Here is a 12,906-nt window from a genome sequence, read left to right on the forward strand (position 1 = left end):
GGCTCAGGTCTGATCTGTGCTGTTAGCCCTTGCCGGGCCTCCTTCCTTACCATAAGATTGCATATCAGTAGGTAGGCCACAAAGGCCTTTTCTGCCTTTAATTTTTCTTCCCAAAGTCCATTTGCTAGTGCTTCAAAATCTGCCCCATCCTTATACTTAATGGCTCATTTGTGTGGGGGTTTCAAGTCACTCTCCATAGATGCAGGGAAGTAGCTAAAGAGAACTTATGAAACACAGAAAGGTCTCCAAAGTGGTTTTTCTCCTCCAGGGAAACTAGCTCTGGATTGAAGGGGGTCATGGAAATCCCAGCCGTAAAGGCCCCTGGTCTGTGTCCTGGTATGATGTGTTCTTTGAAAACTCTGCAGAGGGATTTCACATTAGATATGGCATTGAACTTTCACAGACTGATTTGCCTACATGGGCACAGTCTGCGGGAGTTTTCCACCACCAGTTGGACTTTTCTCCTGCATAATCTGGCTCGATCTCTGCCTGAAGAATCAAGGGGCAATTTCACCTCTCATTATAAAGACAGGCAAGAAGGACAGAAAACCTGGTGGAATTAAGCATAACTTTGTTTTCAACGGAACGTCTACTACATGATTCTAAAAATAAACATTCTACATATGCATCGTACCAGAGAGAGAGAGGAAGGGAGGGAGAGAGAGAGACAGAGACAGAGAGAGACAGAGAGACAGAGAGAGACAGAGAGAGACAGAGAGACAGAGAGAATACTAATTTCAGGGACCGAAAAGCAAATACTGATCATGAAAATATATAGAACTTCTTAAACCTTGATTTTTATATTGGGGCCAATTCAACTAAAACCAGAGCAGAGCCAGATTCTAGAAAAAACATATAAAACTATATGTTTTGTCTTCCCACCCCAACACAGGCAACAAAATAGCTTATATAAAACTCAACAGCTGATTAGACTTGTTATATTCATCAGGAATCTCAAAATTCACAATGGACTTCACAGCATAACTGGCTTTCGTGCAGTTGTTGATTAGAAATCGCAGTCTTGTTTGTCAGTGTTGCTTGGTGATGTGATTAGGAGCAGGGATGACCAGAATTAAATTAAAGAGGTATTCCAAACTTGACAATTTAAAACATTTCCCTGAACGGATGTGGAGACAATACCAATCTCTCTATTTATGAAATTCAGTTCTCTCGGTTTGAATAGAGAGAACAAAGGTCCTAATCTGCAGTACTGAGAAAGGCCAATTATGCCCCATGCGTCAGACAGGGCCTAATATGATTCTAAATAATTGCCAAATCAGATGCACATGAATATAGCTTTATTATTTGCCCCAAACCCATTAACACGGTGTTTATAGCTTGTAGAACTGGGTGCATTTCTAATGAAGTTCACCTATATTGAATTGCTTTGCTTCACCTTACAAAACCATGGAAAGACAAAATTGGAGTCTTGTTTTGAAAGCATCAGTGCTGTTATTCTGATTTCAAATGAGCTGCTCAGACAAAGCAACTGAAGCTGGTGTCTCCGGATTCCAACTCTTTGTACTTTAAAAACCAGGCATTTTTTTAACCGTTCTCCCATGTCTCACCAGATTAGACTCCTTATCATAGTCTCAGAAATTATCCAAATACCCATATTTTTCTCTGGAGGAGATCAGGGCGCAGGAAGTCAATGGACTTTCACCAAGTCAAATGGTCAGTTACTTACAGAAATCCTTTATGCTGCTTGTGGCATCCTGAAGACTTTTATAGTGGACTTAAAGATAATTCTTGTTTAGCCCGGTACAGTGATTATTATTTTTTTAATTTAGATTAGCTGATGATATTAAGCATTGAGAGAAACTTTTTTTTTTAATCAAGATGATTGAATTCTATGGAAGAATGAAGACTCAGACTACCCATCTTGGTTTCCAACAGGGGCCATTACCCCTGGCTGCAGCTTATACCTACCTGGTCTGCCTTGTTTCTTGCTTTCTCCTCTGGGAATTTTAAGTTAAAATCATCTACATGAAACCAATGATTATCATTCTTTCTTGAATCGGAGGTTTAGTTTAAAACTGAAAAACAAAACAACAATTTGTTGAGCTCTTCTGTATCTCTGTCTTCCTGCCCAAGAAAGAAAGAAATATCCCAGGGCAAAAATGTGCTGCCACTCATCTTTGGAGCCTCACCAGACCACAGCACAATGACTAGCACACAATGTGCCAACAGGAAATCTCTGGGGAGGGGGGTGGAGGGTCATGATAGCTGCTTTACCACTAGAGTCATCCCAAGGATGCTCTACAGAAAAGTTCTTTAAATGGAGTTGGGAGAAGGGGATCACAATTGCCAATCTTGTTAACTCCTACTTGAAAGATTTTTTTCAACTTGCATTTTTCTCATTTGATGTGGAGGCCATATCTACAGAATTCCAAACAGCTTCACGAGAAAAGCATCCTTGAGTTGATGCTCTGTGTGTGTGTGTGTGTGTGTGTGTGTGTGTGTGTGTGTGTCCAGTTGTACAAACTCAGTTTCCATGGACTGACTACTGGAGCCTGGGCAGATCTCTGAAAGCTTGATAATTGCTGCATGAGGTATTTGCTTTATTGTGCTCATGACCTTAAAGGCACTGGTTTCAATGTTCCATGTTGTTGTTCTGAGAAATGCCCATCAGCACAATGCCATGCACAAGTTCTGGAAGTAGAGGGTGCTGTAGAATGTTAACCTCCAGTGACCTCTCCCTTCTTCTGAACTTTTTCAGCTTCCTTTTTTTTTTTGTTGTTTCGAGACAGAGTTTCTCTGAGTAGCCTTGGCTGTCCTTGAACTCACTATACAGACCAGGCTGGCCTTGAATTCAGAGATCTGCCTGCCTCTGTGTCCTGAGTGCTGAGATTAAAGGTGTGTGCCACCAACAACTAGCTACTTTTTCAGCTCTTATGGTCCATATTGTTCTTCGAATATTCACATTCCCAGAATTGGAATACTACTTAATTGAACTACTATCTTCTGTCATTATGGATATGAAACAAAAGCCCTAATAGACTTGCACATGACATCTGATCCACTGTTTGTAAGTTCCCTGTGCTGTTACTGAATGATAAGGTCCTGCGGGCAAAGACTAGGATTTACTACTTTTTACTCAACCCAGCACCTAGTATAGTGAGTCTTGCATAAAGTAGGTGTTTTAGCCATTTTGAGTAGTAGAATCCATGTCACCCCAACAGTGACTTGTGGTATGTAGTACAAAGGCTGTTATGATTACCTTGTTAGTCTATCACTCAAAACAAGAACATTCCAGCATAGCTGTATACTAGGCTTTTCAGAGGAATACAATCAAATACTTGATGGCAAGTAAAATGGCCACCCAAAGCATGCTTTGAAAAGGACTTCATTTTATTTTCAGGAGCTTTGGTGGAGGTATAGAAAAGATGGAATATTGTGAGTGTTTCCCCCTCTTATTATTGACCTGATAGGTGTTTCTTAAAAGGAATAAAACAAAACTACCATGCACAGAATTTGAAGGCTCCAAACTGATCTGACTCATTAGATTTAACAAAATCCAACAGAAAGTACTTGTCGAGTCCCTGGGCCTTTTGTATTATCCTTTACCTAATTCTGTAGTGATTTTTTTTTTCAGCTCCTAAGTGCCAGAAATAGGCACATCTCCAGAAAGTGAGCACATTTCCCTCCACAATATGACAATGCTGTCTGACAGCTATTAGAACTTGAAATTCAGGGCTTGCAAAGTAGTTCTTCAAGAGAAGCTCATTTTCAATAAAAGCATTTGGTGTTCCATTTCTCTCTCTCTTTCTTTCTTTCTTTCTTTCTTTCTTTCTTTCTTTCTTTCTTTCTTTCTTTCTTTCTCTCAATTGAAATTCATTTAAAATTTCTATTCCATAGGAACACTTTTGTGTTTCTGTAATCAATCATCAGGTATATACTTAAAAATTTATTACTAGAACAACATGAACAAAACATGTATATATGATATTTGTTCTTAACAAGTATCTCAAAAACCATTTGTTTTTATTCTCCATCATATATAGTTTGAGAGTTTTCCTCTCCAATGTTTCTGGTGGGAGCTGCTGAGGGATGCTGAAAATGGCAGCTTGGTATTGCTGTGGGATGTTCTGTATGGCAAATGTGTTGCTCTGATTGGTTAGTAAATAAAACACTGATTGGCCAGTAGTCAGGCAGGAGGAAGTATAGGCAGGACAAGGAGGAAAAGAATTCTGGGAAGTAGAAGGCTGAGTCAGAAATACTACCAGCCACCACCATGACAAGCCGCATGTGAAGATGCCGGTAAGCCACGAGCCATGTGGCAAGGTATACATTTATAGAAATGGGTTAATTTAAGATATAAGAACAGTTAGCAAGAAGCCTGTCATGGCCATACAGTTTATAAGTAATATAAGTCTCTGTGTTTACTTGGTTGGGTCTGAGGGGCTGTGGGACTGGTGGGTGACAAAGATTTGTACTGATTGTGGGCAAGGCAGGAAAACTCTAGTTACATGGTACTATGGTACATTCACAATTATCTAACATCTAAAATGATAGAAATCATAAGAATCTAGAAAATTCTTTTTTTTCCTTTCTGAAGGAAGCACCGTCCTACTTTTAGTCAAAATAAATTGAGTTTTCATCTGTATCTCTGCACTTTCAGTTAATGAAAACCCCAGAAGTTACTCAACCTCTCAAGGCCTGTGTCCACATCTATTAAATGAGTGTTCCGAACAGGTCCTGAATCCGGAGAGTTGTTGAACATTTAATGAACTAATGCAGTTGAAGTGCTTTGACCAGAGCACAGCACAATAAACAGCATTTGAAAATATTAGCAACAGTAATAGTTGATTCCTAGTTCAGTCCTGAGTGCTGTTTGCAGCTCTGACTCAAGCGAGCTGAGAGAAGGAAGTGGCTTCTCTGGTTGGAGTTATAAAAAGATTCGAGGCTTTTAGAAGTACAGCCAGTCCATAACTCTGTCCTCTGTCCTGAGGAATAGCAATAAGATGACCAGACCCTGTACTGCAGTAAAATAACCCTTAATAGCTCCAAGCCACAGCTCCTGGAACTAACCATAGTGGTTGGCTGTGCAAGCCCCTGACCTACCCAGACCCTCCCCTCTCACTTCAGCTAGCTAACTGTCTGGCAGGCAACAGGAGATGGTAGTCATTCTGTACCATAAAGCCAGCAAGCATTCAACATATTTTTTTTTTCTGGGAAAGAGATTATCATGTACATCTAAAAGACAATCTTTGGGCCAGTTTTATGTATAATCATTTATCATTTTGTTAAGCAATTTTGAAGACCAGAGCAATAGTTTACTCTTGGGAACAACAAAACACTTCAGCAGCTTTTCATTTTCAAAAATAAAAATTGTTTCTTAAAGGCTTTTTGTTTTAAGTAAATCTATACTTTCTAACCAATCACTGTGAGAGTGACTTTAGACTTGGAAAGTTCATGTTGACAATTGGAAGTGGCTTGGGTGCATCCAGCAGTGTGCTTTCCTGTTCTCACCAGGAGGAGCCCTAAAGCACCAGGTGTACCTCGTGCTTAGAGAGGGCATGAGGGAGGTGGCAAGGAGAACTAGAACACCCAACAGCCATTGACTAGGCATCATCTTCATCCAGGTTTGGAAATAAATGGCTTTCATTAGTTTAGGGATTTTAAAAAATATTTTGCATTTGTTTTCTTAATATACAGTCTCACATTTTAGCCCAGGTTGGCCTGGAACTTACTGTGCTACTAATGCTGGCCTCAAACTCACAGCAAGCCTCTAGTGCTGGGGTTATAAGTTCAGATTTCATTCATTCGTTCTGTGGTCATTCTCCCTTCCTCCCTCCTTCCCTCCTGCCCCCCCCCACCTGGATTCCTATGTCTCAGGGTGGCCTGGAACTTACTATGTAGCCAAGGATAACCTTGAAATTCTGATCTTCCTGCCTCTGCCTGGCTTGGATTCCAAGCATCCATTAACACGCTTGATCTCTGATACGAGGTCTGACTTCTGTAGTGCTGGCGCATGTCAAAGCCCAGGAGTTTTAGATGCTCAGCAAGCACTCTTCCAGGGAGCTGTAGCTCCAGCCTTGGCTTTCACTGGTTTGCTTTCCTTCTCTTCCTCTCTTTTTAATTCTCTAAGAGTTGTATAAAAAACAAAACAAAACTATATGTTGTAAAAAACAAACACACACACAAAAACTATTATCTTTCTTTTACCAGCAAGGAAACACAGGCTCAGAGAAGTTAAGGAACTTTTCTAATGTGTGCATGGCTGAGAAATAATCAAAATGGAAATTCAAGCCCAGGCTAGATGCACTCTTGTTCTCATGATTTGAACCACTGTGCCATAGTCTTTCTTTTGATAACTTTAAAATATTGAGGTTCCCTTCCCCACCCTTCATGAAATCTAGTTAGTTTCAGTCTTTCATCTTTGTCTCTGAAGACTCTGACCTCACTTTTTTGGGGGGTAGATTGAAGAAGGAAAAAGGTGGTGACTCACTCAAGTCAGGCCAAGCAACAATCCCTCCTAACCTCTGAATCTCTGAGTTATTATGTGACTCATCCTATTGCCTTTATGAGATTTAGCTTCAATCCTTGCTCTGCTACCTACTGTTAATGGGAATCCAAGTTTCTCTGACTCATAACCTCTTCTTCTATAACAGAAGTTACTTCTATCTCATAGGATTGGTAAAAAAAAAAACTTTCAAATAAACACTGCAGAAGACCCTGTGTGGTGTACTTCTAAGGGCTCAATCTATAGCACCCAGTACTTTGAGTTTGAATTGCAGCTTCTGTAAGTTGCCAGTTGTGTGAGTTGAAGCAATTTACCTCAACTACAAAATGAGAGGGAATAGCATCAGCTTCATATAGGTGCTTCTGGGAGGACCAAGTAGATTAATATGGTTAGTATCTTTAGATAGAGCTTATCCCACAGTAAGTATTCCATTATTTTTCTATCATGCAACATGTTCAAGGCATATAAAATCTGGCTGCTCTTATTTCTTTTGTGTTGGGCACAAGTCCCACTTGCTTTCTATAATAATCCCAGCCTACATTATTTCTGAGAACTCCTCAAACACAGGTCTAGCTTAGATTTGAAGTTCCAAGAAGCCAAGATAGCATAGTGGTCAATACTCTGCATTGTGAAGTCCCAAGAAACATGCTGTAGCTTTTCCCCCAAGATAGAGAGCAATGGTCCTCTATCATCATGACCAACAGAGAGAGGCAGGAGAAAGACTATGATTTTGGGACACCAAGATATGAGTGTATTGAGTAGAGCAATGGGAGAAGACATGTAAAGTAACACTAGAAGAGATCTCTCTTTTTTCTCTCTGGAATGGAGGTAATCCCCCCAAACACACACACACACACACACACACACACACACACACACACACACACACACACACTTCCAAAACTGGAGCTGGCCTAACTGTACAGTACTGGTCTTACAAGCCTTCTACAAGCCCTGAGAAATAGTTCCTTTCTCTTTAGTCATGGCTTAGTCACAGGCAACACAGAATGGTTGAAAGGATGGAGAATGTCCACCAAAGGATGAGGACTGATTTTCTGCTTTAGAGTGGAGTACAGAAGATGGCAGGGGCAGCTTTGCGTTTCAGTGAAAGAATCTTCCTGAGGGATTCTGGATGATTCACAGCTGAACAAGACTGTTGATGCAGTGTTACATATGGCTGGCCATCTCTTTTTACAGAATACAAGTTCCATGAGGATAGGGACTGAATTTATTCAGAATTATCCACTTAACCTAGTGTTTGGCACAAACACAAGAAATAGGCCATGTATGCATACAGTACTCCTGCCTCAGAAAAGAAAAGGAGCCTACTTGGAGGGCATGTATATTTTTCCTTTCCCCAAAGGAGTTGGGGGGAGCGTTAAGCCTCACCATTCATTATGGATTTCAGTGGCAACTTAGAAAAAACAAAAACAGAAAACAAAACAAACAACTACAACTAAAGCACAATCTTCTCTAGCATCTGTCTTCTATCCTCAGCTTTTCCATCAGACAAAGGCAATTTCAAGCTACCGTTCAAGTTACAAGGTTTCTTGCGTCAATTTTCTTCTTCCTACAGAAACTTGATTGCGCCTGGGTATAGCATTTATGTAAATTTCAAGTGCCACTCCTATTTGTCTCTGGGCTAACTTAATGGATCATGTTAATCTCAATCAGGTCTGCCACTCAGTCCTCTTATCCCCTTCACCTTTCACCTAATTGCCAATTTTCCTTGAGGACCCGGCTGTAGAGGCCCTATTGATTCCTTCTTCCTCCTTCACCAGTGGACATCTATTTCATTTGATTATTCCTAGAAACAGTAAGTGGATGATTTCATGTGTTCCTGATGTGCAGTAACTACATGCAGCCACCATGAAACTGCAGCATTACTCTGGAAATGGCTTATCTATACAGCTACACACAATAATGGTGGCAAAATCCCTCAAATATTTTGTTAAGAGGAAGGAGCCTGTTTAAAAGGAGAAGGATGGCATAATACCACACTACAAATTCAATTATGTGTAGCCCAAAACCAGCTAAAGTTAGTCTTATTAGAAGAGTAAGGGGGCAGTTACTGGGAGGTGGAACTAGATGGATTTTGAGGGTGCTGGAAATATTTTCTTTTGTGGTATGTATGTAGGTATAAGAGCATGGCTACGTTTCAAATTTCCATAGAGATGAACACTTTTCTTTTGTTCATATTTCTGCAATAAAAATTTCCCCCAAAGGAGTCTGTAATACCCCACTGTGTATAAACTCCATATGAATTATATATTTGTGTGAAATAGGGAACTCTTATTCCTTCCAAAGAGATCAAATAACAAAACTGGAAATGGGTGTGTGTCTCAGCTGGACAATTAGGGTGACTAGAAACTCTAGTTCATCTTTGGGTTCTTCCATGGACTTTTCCAGGTCTATGTCTGCTTATGGACTTTCCACAGTTCAAGTGCCATCTTTCATGCTAAATGTTGACCAATAGTCTCTCTTCCTTTGCTTTGACATTTAACCAATTTCAGGTAAATTTTCTAGGACTGAAATGCAGAGACATAGCTTGGATATTTATTTGTGAATCTCCATGAGGCTGCATATAAATATTCAGTTCATGCCTTCAAACTAAACAGAATTCAACAATCAGAGAAGATAGAAGGGGAAGGCTTTTTCATGATAAGGATGGGTTTGATTATCCTTACTTTGTGCAGTCTATGCATTTATAGGTAACACTTGAGCTAGTAGTTTCCAAATTGCATACCGACATAATGGAGTATCTCCTTTGAATGAAGACCAGTAACTTAAATATTTATGTGGGTTTTGCAAGGTTGTTGCTTTAAAGAATCAATAGATCCAGGGCATTTTTTTGATACAACATTTATACCTTCAACTACTTATGAGTTGGTTTTAAAGGCCCATGACATGTAGTAATATGTAAGTTTGCTGAGGCGTAAATTTGAATTACACACACTTCAAAGATAGTATGATAGAGGGATTGACTTCATAAAAATGTGATGGTTCTTAGGAGAAAAATAGAAATTTAATGGAGGAAATTATATATGCCAAAAATACAATGGATTAGTGAATTGGAGAGAGGCTGGAGATCAAGTTTTCTGAATGCCCTTCCTGAATTTCAAGGGTTCATTGTACTTCAATTTCTTCATCATAATCATCATAGATTTAGTCTTCAGCTACTTATTTGTCTTTAATTTCATCAAGACTTTCCTAACTGTAAGGCATACAACTGAATACTGTTGGGAGATGAAAACAGATTCAGTATAGAATGATCAGATTTTTATGACAGGGAAATAAGAGAAGACAAAGTGAAAAACTCGAAGAGAATCTTGACTTTTAGTCTCAGCTCTTCACTGACTTGTTCATTTATTTATTTTGACAGAGGGCAGGTGAACTAACCCTCCTTCTCTAGTACTCAGTTTCTCTATTTGTAAAGTGAAGAGGTTGGACTAGGTGGAGGTTGGAAATGGTCTTAGGATCTTATAGGAGATGACTACTCAAAGTTACGTACTCCCTTCAAGCTATGTTTTTTGGTATACGTGTTGCCTGCAAAAATGTCATCATTGAGCTAAAGCCATCAGAATATGAAACTGCACCTGAAATAGCTTTTTAGCCAGGAAAGATGCAGAAGTGGCCTAATCAGATTTAAATAACCAAACACATGCCTCATAGACTTTGATCAGTTTTGGAACTTTTAAGTGCTGAGAATGGAACACAAGCACTGGCATGCTTAGAAAATGCCCTGGCCATGAGCTGTACTCCCAGCCCTGTGGTAGTTTTTAATTCTTTGGATGGTTTTGACTATAAAAAAGAAGTTTTCACTCTTATATTTTTTTCTGAATGCTGATATTTAGTTTACTGGAGCTAGAGAAGTATGCTGAGGGTCTGCCTTTCATTTTAGGCGTCTTAGTGAATGGAATGCAGAAAGATTGTAGGTCCAGAAAGGTTGCTGTCTTAGGAGATGGGAGTGCAAGATGGAGAACAATATCCAACCCAGAATCACAAACTACTCAGAACTAAGAAGGGAGCATAGCCTTCTCTCACTAGATAGATGGGCACAGCGGAGATTTAAAGAAGAGTTATTTAAAATACATATTCATACACAGTAGAATGCTAGTCAGCTATGGAATGAAGAATCCTGTCATTTGTGACAATTTGGATGAACCTGGAGACATTGTATAAAGTGAAATAAGCCATTCACAGAAAGAAAATCACTGTACCATCTCACTCCTGTGTGAAATCTTAGCAAGTTGATTCATAGGGCTGGGGAGATGGATCAGCTGTTAAAGGCCTACAACCAAATGGATGAAAAGTTGTTTTATAGTAGGACTACAATAGTGGTTATCAGGCACTGGGATGTTTAAGGAGGGATTGGTAAATGTTTTCAAAATTCATAAACTTTCAATTAGAAAAGAGGACAAAATTTGAATTCCTATAGTTAACATTGGAAACAAGAAATATATTCCATTCTTGAAAGATGCAGTTTTCTCAAAATAAAATTGATAAATGTGTAACCATCTATATGTCTAATTAGCTAGATTTCATAATGTATATATAAAAGAAAATGTGATACATATGTGATAAATACATGTAATTTTATCAATTAAAATTATTTTGAATTATGTATTATTTAAAATACATAAAGTATAAATACTATTGCAATAAATTTATATTAAACATAAAAATATGTCAATACGCATATTGAATACCTACTATGTACCAGGTGCTGAGGCTACAATGGTGAACGAGGCAGGAAAGGCTTAGCTTTATAGATCTGACTGACAAAGACTGACATGAATATGTCATAGAACTATCTCTAAAACCCACAACAGAGAGGGATTGAAGCTGAGGGAGCATGGCATAGAACGCAAGGCTTGACTAGGTCAGGAAAATGAATGAATGCCTCTCTGATGTTGTGATGAGAGCTGAAAGACACATGGGAGCTAGCCAGATGGATGGTAAGGGCAAGTCTGAAGGATCTGTGAGAAGACAGAACTTAGTACAAGGAACAGAAAGCAGGTCATTGTGGTTAGAGAAGAGAGCATTAGGGCAGGGGAGAGCAGGATATGGCTACAGGTGTATGGGGTATTTGTCCCCAGAGCAACAGAAACTTATAGGAGGGCTTTAAGCATGGGAAAGACATGTTTACATTTGTGGTTTAAGTCTGGCTGCTGGCAGGGGTGACTGAGATGGAAAATGGAGTGAGACATGAAGCTAGGAAGAGAGTTTAGGTCCACCTGTGAAAAGATTCAAACAACAGGTCAAGGAATTGAATTTAGCTAGCTGGTAAGAAGAGCCTACCTATAACAGAGACTGGCAGACTGGGCTGACTCAAGCAGCCGGTAGTAAGAGAGTCCTGTGAGAACTCAACATACTTTGCTGTCTAATGAACACAGTAAAGCGGTAATGTAACAATGGAGGCCCCCCCTTTTTTACCTTATGTTCTGAAATTAACAGGTAGCTCAGATAACCACCTAAGGGTCCTTACCTTCATCTAAGAAGTGTGATTCTAGTTTCCAAAACATTTACATCACTGTAGAATATATCAAAAATGTAATTCTGTCTTGCAAAGGTCTGATCCCATGAAATTTATGAAGTCTCTGCTAGGAATCTCATAGAGCTAAACTCATACTACTAGTTCTAATTTGTATAGCAATTACTCGGGAAAAAAAAAGCCTTAGCCACTTATATAGAAATATATTTACTATGTCATGGACTCTGGGTCAGAAACTCGGGAATGGCTTACCTAGGTCTTTTGTCTCAGGGCCTTTCCTAATCTGCTATGAAGGTTAGGGTCATATTTGAAGGTTGCAGTGGGGGAGAATCTGCTTCCAAGCTTATGTGATCATTGGCAGAATTCAGTTCCTGAAGAGTTATTGGCCCAAAGCTCTCAGTGCCCTGCTGGCCAGTGGCTGGTAGTTACTATCAATTCCTTGACCTGTGTATGTGTCCATCATGCCATCTTCTTCATCAAAGTGTCCCAGCCAATGAAATAATAAGATACCCTAGATGCTTGTTCTCTGGGACTCTTGTAGTCTTTTTGTCAAAGTTTGATCTGTACATAGGAGGCAATTGGCAAGCAATATATGTGAGAGAATATAATTTAGAGGCCAACTATAGATGTAACCAACTGTCTTATTAAATAAGAAACACAGAACCAATGTAAAAGAGAAAGCCAAGAGGTCAGAGCTCAGAGCTAAAACCTTACCCTTCCTCCTTCGGTGCTCCTACTTCTCCGAAAGAGACCTACTTCCTGTGTGTATGTCTTTACATAGTCTTTCTGTTCTGCCTTCTCATTGGTTGTAAACCCAAACACATGACTGCCTCATCACTGCCTGTATGTACAGCTCTCCAGGTGTTAAAGGCATGTGTCTCCAATGCTGGCTGTATCCCTGAACACACAGAGATCTACCTAGCTCTTCTACCAAGTGCTGGGATTA

The sequence above is a fragment of the Peromyscus leucopus genome, chromosome X (genome assembly GCF_004664715.2).
Source record: "Peromyscus leucopus breed LL Stock chromosome X, UCI_PerLeu_2.1, whole genome shotgun sequence".
NCBI classification, from domain to species: Eukaryota; Metazoa; Chordata; class Mammalia; order Rodentia; family Cricetidae; genus Peromyscus; species Peromyscus leucopus.